Source organism: Bactrocera tryoni, unplaced genomic scaffold (assembly GCF_016617805.1).
Source record: "Bactrocera tryoni isolate S06 unplaced genomic scaffold, CSIRO_BtryS06_freeze2 scaffold_11, whole genome shotgun sequence".
Taxonomy (NCBI): Eukaryota; Metazoa; Arthropoda; class Insecta; order Diptera; family Tephritidae; genus Bactrocera; species Bactrocera tryoni.
In genome coordinates, this window is record NW_024395824.1 from 21,605,018 (window position 1) to 21,620,378 (window position 15,361).

Here is a 15,361-nt window from a genome sequence, read left to right on the forward strand (position 1 = left end):
CAGACTGCAATGCGTTCACTATGACCACGCAGAAAAAAGATATTCCTTTACGCGTCGCGCGGTGGGTACTTTTATTACAAGATTACATTTACGAAATAGAACATTGACCGGGCAGCAAAATGCGTCATGTAGACGCGCTCAGTTGGGTATCTTGTTTGTTGCTTGAAGATATGTTGCACCATCGACTTCAGCAAGCACAACAAGTGGACGATTGGGTCCGAGCGGTTGTTAAGGTATTGGAACTTGAAGAGTATGAAGATTTTTACGTGAAGCAGGGTGTGCTCTATAAAGATCCCATTAAGGAACTTATAGTAGTACCAACTTTGATGGAAAACGAAGTCATTATAATAGCTCATAAACAAGGACATTTCTCAGTTAAATGAGCAATAGGTTCAGTTGAAAAAACTTTTTATATCCCAAGTCTGGCGACGAAGGCTGAAAAGGTTGTGAAGAGTTGCATCGAATGCATAATATCCGAAAGTAAAACCGGTAGGAAAGAAGGATTTTTGTCACCAATTCATAAAGAAGATAGGCCTCTTGGAACCTACCACATAGATCACGTCGGACCCATGGAAACCACAAGTAAGTCCTATAATTATATTCTCGTAGTAGTCGACGCATTTTCAAAGTTTGTGTGGCTCTTCCCCACGCGAAACACAGGTACCGATAGCGTAGTGGCAAACCTTAAAAAACAGTCAGCCCTGTTCGGTAACCGCAAACGAATTATATCAGATAGGGGAACGGCGTTTACATCAAATATGTTTAAGGATTACCGTGTAAGCGAGGGAATACAACTAATCTAATTTACTAATCTCCACAGGTGTTCCGAGGGGAAATGGCAAGGTAGAATGCATGCATTAAATCGTAATTCCTATGCTAGCAAAGATGTGTATTGAAAATCCGAAGTCGTGGTATAAATATTTAGATCGAGTTCAGCAAACCATAAACAATACACCGCCGAGAAGTACAAGACTCTCACCCCTTCATCTTCTCACAGGTGTTGAAATGCGCGTTAATGCTGTGCCAGCACTAGCCGAGATTTTAGACGACAACGATAACTATTGAAGAGTTAGAAAAAGAAAGAGAGTCACAACGAAAGGAAGCGCAGGGAAATATTGCAAAAATTCAGGAAGAAAATAAGAGATCTTTTAACAAAAACTGGAAAGAAAGCGCACAGTATAAAATTAACGAGCTAGTTGCTATTAAGCGTACCAATATTGTACTGCTTTAAAATTGAGACCCAAGTTTTTCGGTCCGTACAAGATTAAACAGACTTTAGGACACGACAGATACGAAGTAGAAAAGATATCTGATCACGAAGGCCCCGGGCACACGACGACTGCAGCTGAAAATATGAAAAAATGGCAACCTTCATTCGAGGGCGAATTCGGGATGCCGAATGTGGGATGGCATCTTTGGCAGCAAGGGAAAAATAGAGAAAAGGGACAACAGGGAAATGACATAGCGTGGGTTGCTCCGATTGCGATGAGCAAAAAGGGTTAGAGTTAGAAGACAGTCACCAAACAGAACGGACGCCAGCAGCGAAATAAAAATAATAAGCGAATTGTACATTTAAGTGAAAAAAATAAGTGAAGATTACTGTTTATTTTAACCAAAAGTGGAAAGAATAACGTGGTTGTAACTAAGAAGAAGTGTTTCAACTAAAAGTGAAAAGAATAACGTTTTTGTAATCAAGAATAGGTTGTTGTTGTAACTAAAAGCGGATTGTATCTTTTAAATAAAAGTTAACTAATAAATATTTTCAAACCAAAAGAGACATATTTTAATAAGCATTGTGGCCTGAAGAGAGTAATGAACCCCACAAGTATATACAATGATGTTTGTTACATCGAAATTGAAATAGTCAGATATATATATATATAAATATATATATATATAACATATTATAATATAATTAATATACTCTGTTCAGGATATAAAAAAATTGGTCGTGCAAACTTTCTGAGGTACCTTTCTAGTACATCGTGATATAGGAAGAAAATGACTGAAACCAGATGATAACCACACCCATCCACCAGGAGGGGTCATATTGACAACTATTAAAATGAAACAATTTACAAAGAAGCTTCTACAGTGAAGTTAGTTTGAGAGGTTGTATGGACACAAATGAAAAATTCTACTTTTATTTTAAATCTCAAATTTCTATAACTATTCGACGAAATTGGTACATACCAGTAGGATGCCATCCTTATGTTACAGTGTGGAACTGGATACTAACGAAAATTGCTTTGTATATTTGCTATTGCATTTGATTCTTTTACTTAGAGTCTTTATTTCTATCAAAAATGAAGATATCGGAGTAAAACTTTGCACAAATAGTTCTTTCACTCGTGGCATGGAGTCGTCACGTCTAAAAAATGGTCGAAATTAAAGTATAAACTTTCAACCCTAGAAGTACCGAATATGTATAGATCTTAGTGCCTTTGGCTAAATTTTTCAATTTGTCACTAAATTTTTGTAGGCGGATGCAGCCTGCCTTCTTATATATTCAATGTTCACACCTTATTTTTATATAACACTAGCTGACCCCGCAGGCGTTGTCCAGCGTGAAATTATGTGTTTTGAAATGAAAAGGAAGTCGAATTTATATTGTGCTGAAAATCATTTATTTGTGGTTTTCTACATTTTATCAATGTAACGCAGCTTGATAAACAACATTTTTTGGTTTCTGTTCCGGTGCGTAAATGCACAGAAAAGACTCCAAATCGTGAACACGCCACGTAAATCTGACCGAGTGAAAGACATAGCATTTCCAGATTTATTCGAAAAGTATGCGAACTTCAGTGACATGCGAAGTAGTTATCGCATCGTCCATCATTTGATTCCAGTGATTATCACGTTCCAGCAATTGTAATTGCTGGCATGCTTATCAAAAAGTTGCACACACCGTACCACTTACAATACACAATGACTCATATGAAGTTGAACCGCGTACATTAATCAAAAGTAAATATCTTACAAAACGCTTGCTGATCTCATCTCATTCAAGGCCAATAACCGCAATGTTGTTTTTTTGGTGACGTATTTGATCGATTTCACCAAACTGCAAAACTCAACATTGATATGAGTTTTGAATGTAAATTAGACAAAAGTGGCGAATTTGGTACGATCCATGTGTTGTCAACTTCGATATTCACTGCGCTAAATTTAGTGCTGAATGTTCTGCCCTTGTCGTCTGGTGAGCGTCGCCGATGCAGTGGATATCCATCATTTCCAGTTTGCGTTTCCGCAAGAAAAGCACGTGGATAGTAGTGACACACAAACCGAAGTGGAATTGTGGTATCCGCAAGGTCCATGAACCATAATATTGGTTTCCATCACTTCATACAAGGTACGTTCCAAAGTAAACAGGACTTAAAAAAAAAACATAACAAATGGTTTTTCGGCAAAATCAATTTATTTTCTTCAAAAGGCTCCCTCTGCTTCAATATAGTTTTTTGCACGGTCCAAAACCATGTCGAACGAGTGTTTTAGCTCGTTTGCCGGTATGGCCGCCAGTATGGCCTCTACGTCTGCATAACGCTATCCTTTCGTGGGAAAATGCATTTTTTCGAAAAGGAAGAAATCGCACGGTGCCACATCAGGTGAATACGGGGAGTGGTTCTAATGGTTAAAATGTGATTTTTGGTCGAATAATCGGTCACAATCTGTCCTTCGAACGTTGGATTCTGAGCAATTTTTGGTAGTCAGTCAATTTGTGCGGAACAAACCGTGCACACACCTTTCGTAAGCCCAAATGTTTGGTAAAAATGCGATAAATCGATGTTTTGGAGATGTTTAACTCCATTTCAATGATAATTTCAATGATGATTTCGGCTGATTTTTGATGAATTCACGCACAGTTTCGATGGAATTTGGGGTGATCACGGATTTCGATTGGCCCACATGTTGATCATAATTAATGTTCTCACGACCACTTTGAAAACGTTGAAACCATACGTGCACTTTGCTAAGGGATAGGCAATCATCGCCATAAACTTGTTTCATCAATTGAAACGTTTCGGTAAAAGTTTTACCAATTTTGAAACAAAATTTAATGTAGGCTCTTTGTTCGGAGCTCATTTTCGCACCTATAACACAAATATACTGACACTTAAAACGCAATAACTTCACTTCCAATCAATGAAATGTCATGAAATTCTCATGTCAAAACATGCTTACTGTTTGCTTTGAAACGCACCTTGTATAATTCTGGATCTATCTCTGGATCAGGAATTCCCGAAGAAATAATTTCATCAATTTGATCAAACATCGTAGCTGTTGTTTGAAAAGTCGTGCTGTGACATCGTGACGATCTTGCTGATTCATCGCGATTCAATAATTCCGTAATCTATGACCATTTTGCATTGCAAGTGAATGTAAGAAACAAATCCGCCTGTCCATAATTTCGCACGTATGTTGCATGTGCTTTGGGCTGCCAATTTATGTTGATGCCTAAAAGAACGCAGACCGATATTAGCGTAACCTCTTTTTGACAACTTAACAAATTTCAATCTGTAATTGATCACTTTGTATCAAACACACAAAAAGTTTTCACTGAATAATTTTCAATAATTTACATTTTGAATAGCCGAAATAAAGAAAACAAACGACCGAAATTGAACGATTCAATATAAATCAATTGGAAAACAAAAGAAAAAATTGTTGAATGGAAAAGTTACTTTTTGCAAACTTACGCTTGTAATCAGGGTAAAAATTCACATTTTCCGAATCTGTTTTACGCACCATCCTCATTGGATGTTTCAAAGTGGTTCAGGTAATTTTTCATTTGCAACGGTTTAGTCAGCTATAGCGAACAGACAAAAACCCGACTTATTTTTGTATAAAAAATTACTTACTTGCTTATTAAATTTAAATGAGAAGAAATCCATATGCATGGAAATAGTGTTTATAATCATTTAAATTGGAAATTGTGTGGTTTTCCGTAAGCTGAGGTGAATTCAAAAGCTCAAATGCTCACAATTTCTTCACAAATTTGTAATGTGTGAAAGGAAACCTCGCAATATAATGTAGTGTTGTGTTTATTTTGGTGGTTTTAATATATTTAAAAGCATTTATCGAAATAGAATGAAGGTCACGATGACATTCCGACCTTCTACCAAAAAGTTTACCAACGCATTTCATTTATATTAGACAAAATTTCATGTCTCGACTTAAGCGACGAGTCCATACGGACTATGACCAATTCTTATGGGGACAAAGCCTTCGACACATTCATTAGAGGGCTGAACGGCGATTTACATCGTCTTTTCAACACGCGAGGACCCACAACCTTGTCCCAAACCCTATATTTATGTCAAAAACTGGACAACATGACTTACTGAATTAATCATGCGAATAACACAAACACAATATTCAATTACCACCACGACCTTCTCGAAATAATTCTTTTAACAATTGTAATAACAATATATCTTTTTACTCTAAACTAACATATTCTAACTCGCCCAGACGAAATTTCGACCAACAAGCATTCGGTCGTCAATCGAAAAGGTATCCCCAACACTCCGCTAATTATATGCAAAATAATCAAGGATTCATTACGAGGTTCAATAACTATCCTCCATATTACTGGCGGAAATATCTCCTTTAACACCAGACCGAACTTGCCACCGAACCCGATGGAAATAGACTAGTCAATACACTCAAGACAGGTTAGTTACCAATATAGACCTAATACCTTCCATGACAATCCACCACCAAAACGTCCGATTTCCATTCAACTGACTCACTCTTCAAGTATAATACAACGCAATTTCTGTACATACTATCACAGTAGAATTAGATCCGAACCGAATACACATATGACGACGTTTCCCACTATTACAATTACGATATTGCAAAACAAGATGAGCTCGATATTATTAATTTCTTCGCTGCTTCACTATGAATTTAAAACAAGGACAACAACTGAAACCCCTGTCAACTCCAAGCCATACCCGTATCCTATGTTATTAAAATACGAAATCGCGCGCCAAATCGAAGAACTTTTTGCTAACGGAATAATGGGGAGGTCGAAATCTCCGTATAACTCCCCAATATCGATCGTTAACTAAAAGTCAGATGCCTCTGGTGAAAAATAAATTATCGGATGGTCGTAGATTACCGGAAACTCAATTCAGTTACGACCCCCGACAATATCCTATACCAGAAATTAACGAAATCCTCGCAAATCTGAGAAATAATAAATTAATTACTGTCATCGACTTAAATAGTGAGTTTCATTAGATTTCACTTCGCGAGTCAGAAATGTATGTAAAGAAAGGTTAAGTTCGGGTGCAACCGAACATTTTATACTCTTGCAACTTGCAAGAATTAAAGCCAGCGAAATGCTTTAAGGTTTAAATCGTCAACCAGAGAATCGGAATCTAAGAAATTTTATGTTTACATTTACATTATATAACTCATATACTGGCCGACACATCCGGCAAAAGATTTGTTAGAAAAACGAAAGTACCTCACACACAATCACCAATCATATGCAGCAAAGTCATCCGGATGTTCGAAAATTCTGGTAATGGTTATAAAGGGTCTGGGTCAAGTTTAAGCTCAAATTTATCTAATTTAGATACAAAAATAAACTGTCATGATTAAAACATGCTTTCCTATTTTCATTAAGATAACTCAAATATTGGCTCATCCAAGTATCTATATATCCAGCATAAAGTCACCTAGAAGTTCGAAAATCTTTAATTAGGTACATATATGGGGGCTCTGATAAGTACTTGCCCGTTTTGACCAATTTTAAACGTGCAGACATACCATTATCAGATAAAGATTATCCCCGATTTTCAATTATATATCTCGCACATTGACCGATAATTTCGGTCAAAAGTCAACTATAGATACTGGGGTCCACATATTCGATACCTGGAGTCTTGAACAGTTTTGGTTGGATTCTTTTGGCCAAAAGGTGTCATGCTTTATGGGAATTATTACTAAAAAATTTCATTCCGTTATATTAATTACTTACTGATTTGTATACTGGAAAGGGAAATAATCAAATGGAATTATAAATTGTGTTATATGGGAAGTAGGCGAAGTTGCTGTACGATTTTGCCTATTTTCACACTGTAATATAAGAATATTCTAAGAGTGATACATACTAAATTTAGTCGAAATCGTCCCGAGATATGTGATTTCACCAAAAAGCGAGCGGCGTCACGCCCATTGTCTAATTTTCACAACGGCTCTCATAAAGCCTCCTCATACCATCTTGGAGGTAAAATTTCATGTCTCTGGCGTAATTAGTTATGGATTTATTGCGCTTTTGGTAATTTTGAACAGCATCGTTATATCAGCGGGGTTATCCTCCTATTTCATCCATTTTATCACTGTCAGTAGAAGTTCTTATAAGATTTGAAGTCAGAAAATTTGGTTGTTGTAGCTTTAGTGATTTAGGAGATAAGTACATTAAACATATTAGAGAGCGTAGCCACACCCACTTTTTCAAAATCTTTTACCCACAAGTGCCTTTTGCCACTGCTATGTCCTATACCAAATTACAGTTTTATATTTTAATTTAGTCCTTAGTTCGACATTTTTTTGTACCAAGAAACCCACATACCAAATTTGATCAAGATATCTCAATTTTTGCTCAAGTAAGCTGTAACATGGATGGACGGACAGTCACTCGGATTTCAACTTATGGAAGCTGAAGCCCTTAACGTTTATCAGTTCTGGCCGCTTTATTTCGATTGCTTGCTTCAATCTCATCAGTTTTTCACAGTAAAATATATAGAATCAATCGTTCCACCAGGCCTGAGCAGCGCATAGTCGATGATTCCTTTCCAATCCCACCAAACACTCAGCATAACCTTTCGAGGCGTCAATCCTGGCTTTGTGACCATTTGTTGAGCTTCACCACGCTTGGACCATGATCTTTTCGCACATTATTGTCGTATTTGATCCACTTTTCATTTCCTCTTACAATTCGCTTCAGAAATGGTTCGATTTCATTTCGTTTCAGCAAAGAATCGCAGATGTTAATTCGGCCCATTAAATATTTCACAGATAATTCAGTAAGCCTTTTTTAGATGGTTCAAAACCGTTTGTTGATGAATCTTAAGTTCTTTAGCGATGTCATGGCTGCTTATGTGGCGGTCCTGGTTAATCTTTTCCATAATTTCATCATCGACTTTTCAACGATATGTCGACCAGAGGGGGTGCATCTTTCACACCGAAATATCCAGAACGGAAGCAAACGAACCAGTGTTGTGCTACACGATCTGATACAGCATCGTCTCCGTAATAGCCTTGACAGACGGCAGCGTTAATCCGGATTAACTGCGAACTTAATCAGATTCAAATTTGTTGGTGACAGACAGCAGCTATGCGAGTTTGAAAATCTCGTAAACAGCTGATTGTTATTTCGGTAATACTTTCAGTGAAAATTGATAGAAGGTAAACATTGCGGTTGTTAGCCGACCAATTTTTACGTTATTTTTAAAACTGCATCACAACATAAAACTTCTTGTTTTATGTATTGAAAATTTGAAAAACAGCTGTCAGTGTTGCTTGTTTTCATTCACAGTAGATTAACATTGACCATTTTTAACAATGTTGCCAAAGAAAATGGAGCTAACTCTCTAAAATTTTGAGGATTAAATGGGAGTTAGCAACGGAGATATCTTCACTAATAGCACGTTCACATATAAGCAGGTTATGGTTAACAAAAATTAACCTCGAAGCTAACCTTGTTGCGTTCACATATAGCAAAGATAACCCAATTAAATGAGAGAAATTGACAGCTGTATCCATTTGTGTTTTTTTTTTTTGTTTACATATTTTCTTCTTGTAAAAAGTAAGTTAATAAATGAGTGATGGGTTCAAAATTGAAAAAAAGTTTACTTTTGTTTGCTACAAACCAAGAAGAAAGCATTAAATATCTAGCTGCATTAAATTCCTGTAGCCGAGAATATAAAGTTGCTATCCAACAATGTGAGCAGGAATTACGGATACGAAGAGCTCGAGTAATATCGATTTATTATGAAATATTAATGTTGACAACAATACCTCTTTGTAAGGAAATAAACCCAAGAAGTATTTGGGCATACGTAAGTAAAAAAAGCACAATAAATTATGAACACATTTATTTATTTATTTAGTAAGTCTATGAACAATGATTCTTACAGACTAATGAAAAACTAGGATGCATATTAGAATTCTAAAATAATAAAATTACAATAACAAGAGTAGATAACTTAAACTAAAAAACAGAATTAAGGGTATTAATGAAGGATACCCTAGAGTGAGAAAAATCAAGTAGAACTTTCTCGGAGATCGAATTAAACTCCCGCATAGCCCTCTTGAGGGGAGCATATTCAGCAAAATTAGTACTTTCCTTTTTGTAATAAAATGGAGAAATGGATCTGAGACAACGCTGGGGAGTATTGAAGTTGAGTTTCCCTAATAAGTAGGGACAGTCAATTTCCCCGTTAATTACATTGTAGACAAATGAAAGTGAGAGAACGGACCTTCGATTTTCCAGCGATTTAAGATGTAAAAGCAATAAACGCGATGTATACGATGGTATTGGGTCAACAAACTTTAAGGAGCGGAGAGCATATTTAAGAAAGATCTTTTGAACACGCTCGATCCTGTTAATTGACGATACGCAATATGGTCTCCAAATAACCACTGCATACTCCAAAATGGACCGCACAAAACATGTGTACAGTAATTTTAACGTGTAAGGGTCGGAAAAATTTGTAGAATTTCGACGGACAAAGCCAAGTACAGAAAAAGATCCCAAGATCTTTGATTTCAGTAACGCATTTTAGGACGCAATTAGGAATACTGTAGCTAGAAGATAATATGTTGCGTCCCCTACCATAGGAGATCTGAGAGCATTTATCTACATTAGAAACATTTTCGATTTCAGGCACCAATTATGAAAAGTATCAATATCACATTGAAGTTTGAGTACATCTTGTGTGTTATTGATTAATGCAAAAATTTTTAAGTCATCTGCATATAACAGAAAGTTGGCGAAAGAGAAGCAACAGGAGATGTCATTGATAAACAGCACAAAGAGAAGTGGACCCAAGACGCTTCCTTGTGGGACTCCCGAAGACGCAGTGAATGAATCAGATGACACTCCATCAACAGTGACAACGCATTGTATGTTTTGCAGATATGATTTAATCCACTTCAAGAAGACCGAGTGAAATCCTAGAGATGATAATTTTTTAATTAGAATATTGTGTGATACTTTATCAAAGGTTTTAGAGAAATCTGTGTAGACACAATCTACCTGAAATCCAGCGGAGAATGCAGACATACAATAATCGCTAAAAACTGCTAAGTTTGACACAGTGGAGCGCCCAGAGACAAACCCATGCTGATTGACATTAATTATTGATTTTACTGCAAAAAAAAATTTATTTTTAACAGAACACTCAAAAATTTTCGAAATAGTAGAAAGTTTAGAAATAGGCCTGTAATTGGAGACATCATCCTTTCTACCACCTTTATGAACAGGGGTAATGAATGTCAATTTCCAATCAAAAAGAAAATCCCCGGTGGCGAGAAACTTATTGAAGATAAGCATGAGAGGATAGACTAAGGCAGTACAATTGTTTATAACTACGGGCGGAAGCCCGTCCAAATCCAGTTTGGACGAAGACTTAATATCACAAAAAGCCTTGGCAATATCGTCCTGTGAAAGACACAGTGAGCCGAAATTTATGGATGGGAAGATATCAGCTGAAAAAGTGGAACTAGTACCAGGATCATCTTGAACATAGTTCGATTTGAAAAATTCAGCGAACAAATTGGAGATTTCGACCGGAGTGCATGCCGACTTATCACCCCATCGTAAAGCAGAGGGAATGGCCGAACACGCTCTTTTAGATTTTACAAAGTTCCAAAAGAACTTAGGGTTTGACTTAATTGTAGACTCCGTATTATTAATAAACCTTTTATAGAGGAACTTATCCAATTCATTAAACAGTTTTGTGTAGTGCTGATATTGAACAAAGGAAACATGAGATTTAGTTGAAGAGAATTTTTTATAATATTTCTTTCTAAGATTTTTTAGACGTTTAAGGTCCTTAGTGTACCAAGGCAACTTATATGGTTGTATGTGTTTGAGCGGGATATTATAATGACAAAATTTCTGGATTGATTTCTTAAAAATGGAGAAACTATTAGCTGTATCAAGTCCCGATAGTAAATCATCCCATTTTATTTCAAAGAGCTGATTGTTGAGCCGTTCAAAGTCGCAAAATGCAAAATTAAAACCAAGCCCATCAATTGGTTTGACAGGGGCGAAAAGATAAGTATCCACCTCAAACGCTGGCGGTGAATGATGGATGGTGGCTGGAGTAATTGAAGAGAATCCATCAAGAATCCTAAATTTTAAATTATCACTAAGAAAGACTAGGTCAAGAAATCGATCGAGACTATTTGAATATGAGTTGATTTGAATCAGATTGAGACCAAGCAAGCTATCAATGAGAAATAACTCCTGAGAAGACGAAAAATTTGAAGGAATAAGAGCAGGACTATAGGAACAACCAGACCAGACGATATTGCTTAGATTAAAGTCACCCAAAACACAAATATTATTCTCTTTCACCTTGTTTAATACCAGCGAGGAAATATTATTTGCGTGCAACTTGTACAACTCTATGGACTATTAGGAGGGATGTATGAGACTGCAATGAACAGAGCATCATTGACACAGATACATAGTTGGTCCAGGATAGAATCTTCATTCTCAAGCATAATTAAGCGAGGACGATATTTGCGATGAACTGCTAAGAGAACTCCACCCCTCTTAGACAGCCAGTTTTTTCGTGATCTCTGTCCTTGCGGAAGACATAATAGAGATTTGAGTCAAAGTATTCGCTATCGAAATAACTAGAATTCAGCCAAGTCTCAACAATAACGATAATATCGAAATCCAAACGTGACGAAAAATTGCGAATAATATTTGATTTACACCTAATACCCGATAAATTTTGGTAGTAGACCTTAAGACAGGAGCAAGTTGAGGAAGGTGCAGAAAACGCATGAGTAGAATTGCGATTAACAGGCGCGTCAACTAATCTGCAGCGCTGTTTTCCCCTCGCTTTAGAAAAAACTTAAAGGGACGCAGCTTAATGCCAGAAGGCCACACTGAAGAGGAGAAAACAGCATTAAAAAAAGATGGGGACACACCTAGCTTAAAGTTTATCCTCTTAAGAATATTAACATCGGTATCTTTCTTAATTAATTTATAACATAGAAGATGCTCTCTATCAACATTAGCATGTTTAACAACAAAAGATATAATATCTTCCTCCGTGACTGAGTTCTTAAAAGCAGATAAGTGAATCCATTTCTTGGGTATGACGACATCGAGATCAACATTGGCATTAACACCAACAACAGTTGAAGTGGCTGGGGACTTTTTGTTCCTGGTACTCACTTTTAACTTCAAATTTCTGTTAGCAGGAATTGAAGTAGAAGAGTTGTTTACAGAATCAACGGCGACAGAGTGAGCAGCATTGACAGCGACAGGTTGGCGAGCTGGTTTAGCAGCAGCTGTTGGATTGTTATTGGCTTTCGAGTGAGTGTTGATGTTCCTACCAACAGCGTCAGCATATGTATTGACATTATTATTAACAGCAGCAATAGAGCGAGCGGAGCAAGCAGCAGACGGAGCAGCCGAGAGTGCTTTCGAAGTAGCGGGAGCAAGATAATCCATACTCACACAATCAGTGGGAGCAGAAACAACAACTTTCGGCGACGGAGCATTTGTACTCGCAATAGTCGTAGAAGTAGAGATAGAGTTTGCAGTAGTTGAAGCTGCAGAGAGTACCTTCAGTGTAGCGGGAGCGAGATAGTTCTCACACACGTTATCAGCAGGAACAGTGGTGTTAGACGGAGCAGCGATTGTGGAGTCACTGGAACAACAGCAGTCGCAGCAGTGAGAGTGGGGTTGGCAGCAGAGAAATTGACATTGTCGGACAATTTCTTATGCACAGTGCAGATCTCTGATTTGAGTTCGTTAAGCATAGCGATTAACGATTTGCGATCATCACATAATTGCTGTATTAACGCGAGCGCCTTCGTTTGTTCACTTCTCTGTTAACTTACTTCCCGTAAAAGAGAATTAAGCACTACATTTTCTTTGTTATGATTGTTATGCTCCAACAAAGGTTCAGCTATTTCACTATTCGATTGTTCAGAATTTTGTTGTTGCGAACTTAAATTATAAGTGCATTGAACTTCGCGCACTGATGGCGACGCAGGCGGCGAGCGAATGGAATTTCTCCGAACTACCGCGCAGGCTTTACAATAGAAGGCATTTTTAGATTTCACCAAGAAATCTACATCAGCCTGTGATAGATTCACGCACGACAAGTGAAATATTTGATTGCATTTATGGCAACCAATCTTGGGCTGAGCACGGTCAACTCTATGCCCGCAAACACACGGCATTAATAGCGATAAAATAAAAAAACGCGGAGCAGAAAAAAATACGTCAGTACACGGCGACGACTCACTGCATTTAAATACATATACTTTAGAAGCGACATGGGAACTTCTGGGAAAAGGATGTTCCATCAATGAACGACCGCGTTTTTAAGGAAACCTTTCGCATGAGCAGGGCAACCTTTGAAATATTGTGTGAATATGTCAAAGGTATTACCAAACAGGATTCATGCTATAGGAAGTGCATCCCATTGCAGAAAAGAGTAGCTGTTGCCGTCTACACATTAAAATCTTCGGCGGAGTATGAAACTGTTGCACGACTATTCGGTGTTTCGAAAGCAATCGTCAGCGAAATATTTCTTGCTTTTTGCCAAGAAGTGTGGCAATCATTGCGTCCCATTTATTTGACAGAACAATTAAGGAACAGTGAAAAAGTGGATGAGTATGTTCATGGGTTTGAGAAGCTTGGCTTTCCGCAATGTCTTGGTGCCATAGACGGTTGCCACATTAAAGTTCGGCCACCTGGAAAGGATTGCACGGACTATTACAATTATAACGGGTGGTACTCCACAGTTTTATTTGCCCTTGTGGATTATAGGTTAGAGGTAAAATGAATTTTCACTTGATATTTTCATTAAATTCTTTTTTATCCAGATATCGCTTCCTCTACATTAATGTTGGCTGCCCAGGTCGATGCAATGACTCAAAAATTTTTCAATGTAGCAAACTAAATACTGCATTGAAGGACCCAATCTTTACTGCAAAAAGCAAAACTATTAATGGCGTGAATGTTCCTGTGGGCATTATGGGTGATTCGGCTTTCCGATTTGCCAACAATCTAATGAAGCCCTATCCATTCCAAGTACTTACATCCTCCAGAGCATGAAAAAATTTTTAATTACCAATTGTCCAAATGCCGAAGAGTGGTGGAAAATGCGTTTGGACACCTAAAGGCTCGTTTTAGGAGAATAGGGAAAGGAGTCGACAACCACATCAAAAATGTTCCTCTTATAATTAAAGCAGCCTGTACATTGCATAACTTTTTAAATTGTCATAATGATGTCATCAACCACAAATGGATAGAAGAACAAACTACTTACGAAAGTAGTGTTCGCCTGGAACAGCCCGAGCGCACAGATGCTGTAGCAGATTTTGAAGCAGAACCTGAAACAATTAGAAGAGCGATTGCGAATTCATTTTGTAAGTTTGTTCTACATTTGTAATTATTTTTATTTTTCATTTAACAAATTAATAAGGTCTTTATAAAAATTTTTCGTATTTTCACTCATTTCTTTTAAAATATCATTCCTTTTCTCTTCCGAAAGCACTGCTTTTTCTGTTAGTTCCACCATTCTTTCATGCACCCCTCTCATGGACTCCATTTCTTTCTCAAACATATCTGAAGTTTTTTCCAAATTCTCTATTAAACGCTCATGGGTTAATTTCCTTCCTTTTGCAGACTCCGGAGTCGTCGAAAGTCCTGCAAGCTCATCGCTTGAAATGAATCGGGATTGGCTGCTCGTCGAAGGGTAGATAGCAGCGCAACCAATGTTGTCTTCTGGTTCCACATCTTGAATTAAAATAAAATAATAAATAAAAGAGCAAACAAAAGTTTCATTTTTATATTACCTATACTCTCTTGCATGATTTCTTTGAAATTTACTGCTTTATTACCACTGAGTATTTCTTCCACCTCCTTTAGTGGATCCAAGAGGAAGGCGAACCACCAGTCATACCCACCGCATTCTTTTCTAATCTATAAAATAAAATACATATTATAATGCTGTGAGTATGCAGCAAAATATACTTTTCTAATTTTAAATGTACTTACTTGTATCGATTGGTAAAATTATGCACTTTTTCCTTTATTTCAGCTGCACTGTAGTTCATCTGCCTTTTTGAAAATTCCTTTTCC

General features: G+C 37.2%; 1 long non-coding RNA gene across 2 annotated transcripts; it reads left to right on the forward strand.

Moving 5' to 3' along the window:
* Positions 1-13,987: 13,987 nt before the first annotated feature.
* Positions 13,988-15,361, forward strand: LOC120779681. 2 transcript variants are annotated; one of them, XR_005705715.1, is made up of 4 exons: positions 13,988-14,044; positions 14,101-14,646; positions 14,906-15,231; positions 15,321-15,361. It is a non-coding gene; the product is annotated as an uncharacterized LOC120779681 (long non-coding RNA). The 2 variants fall into 2 exon arrangements; XR_005705714.1 differs by lacking the exon at positions 15,321-15,361 and having other exon boundaries at positions 14,906-15,252.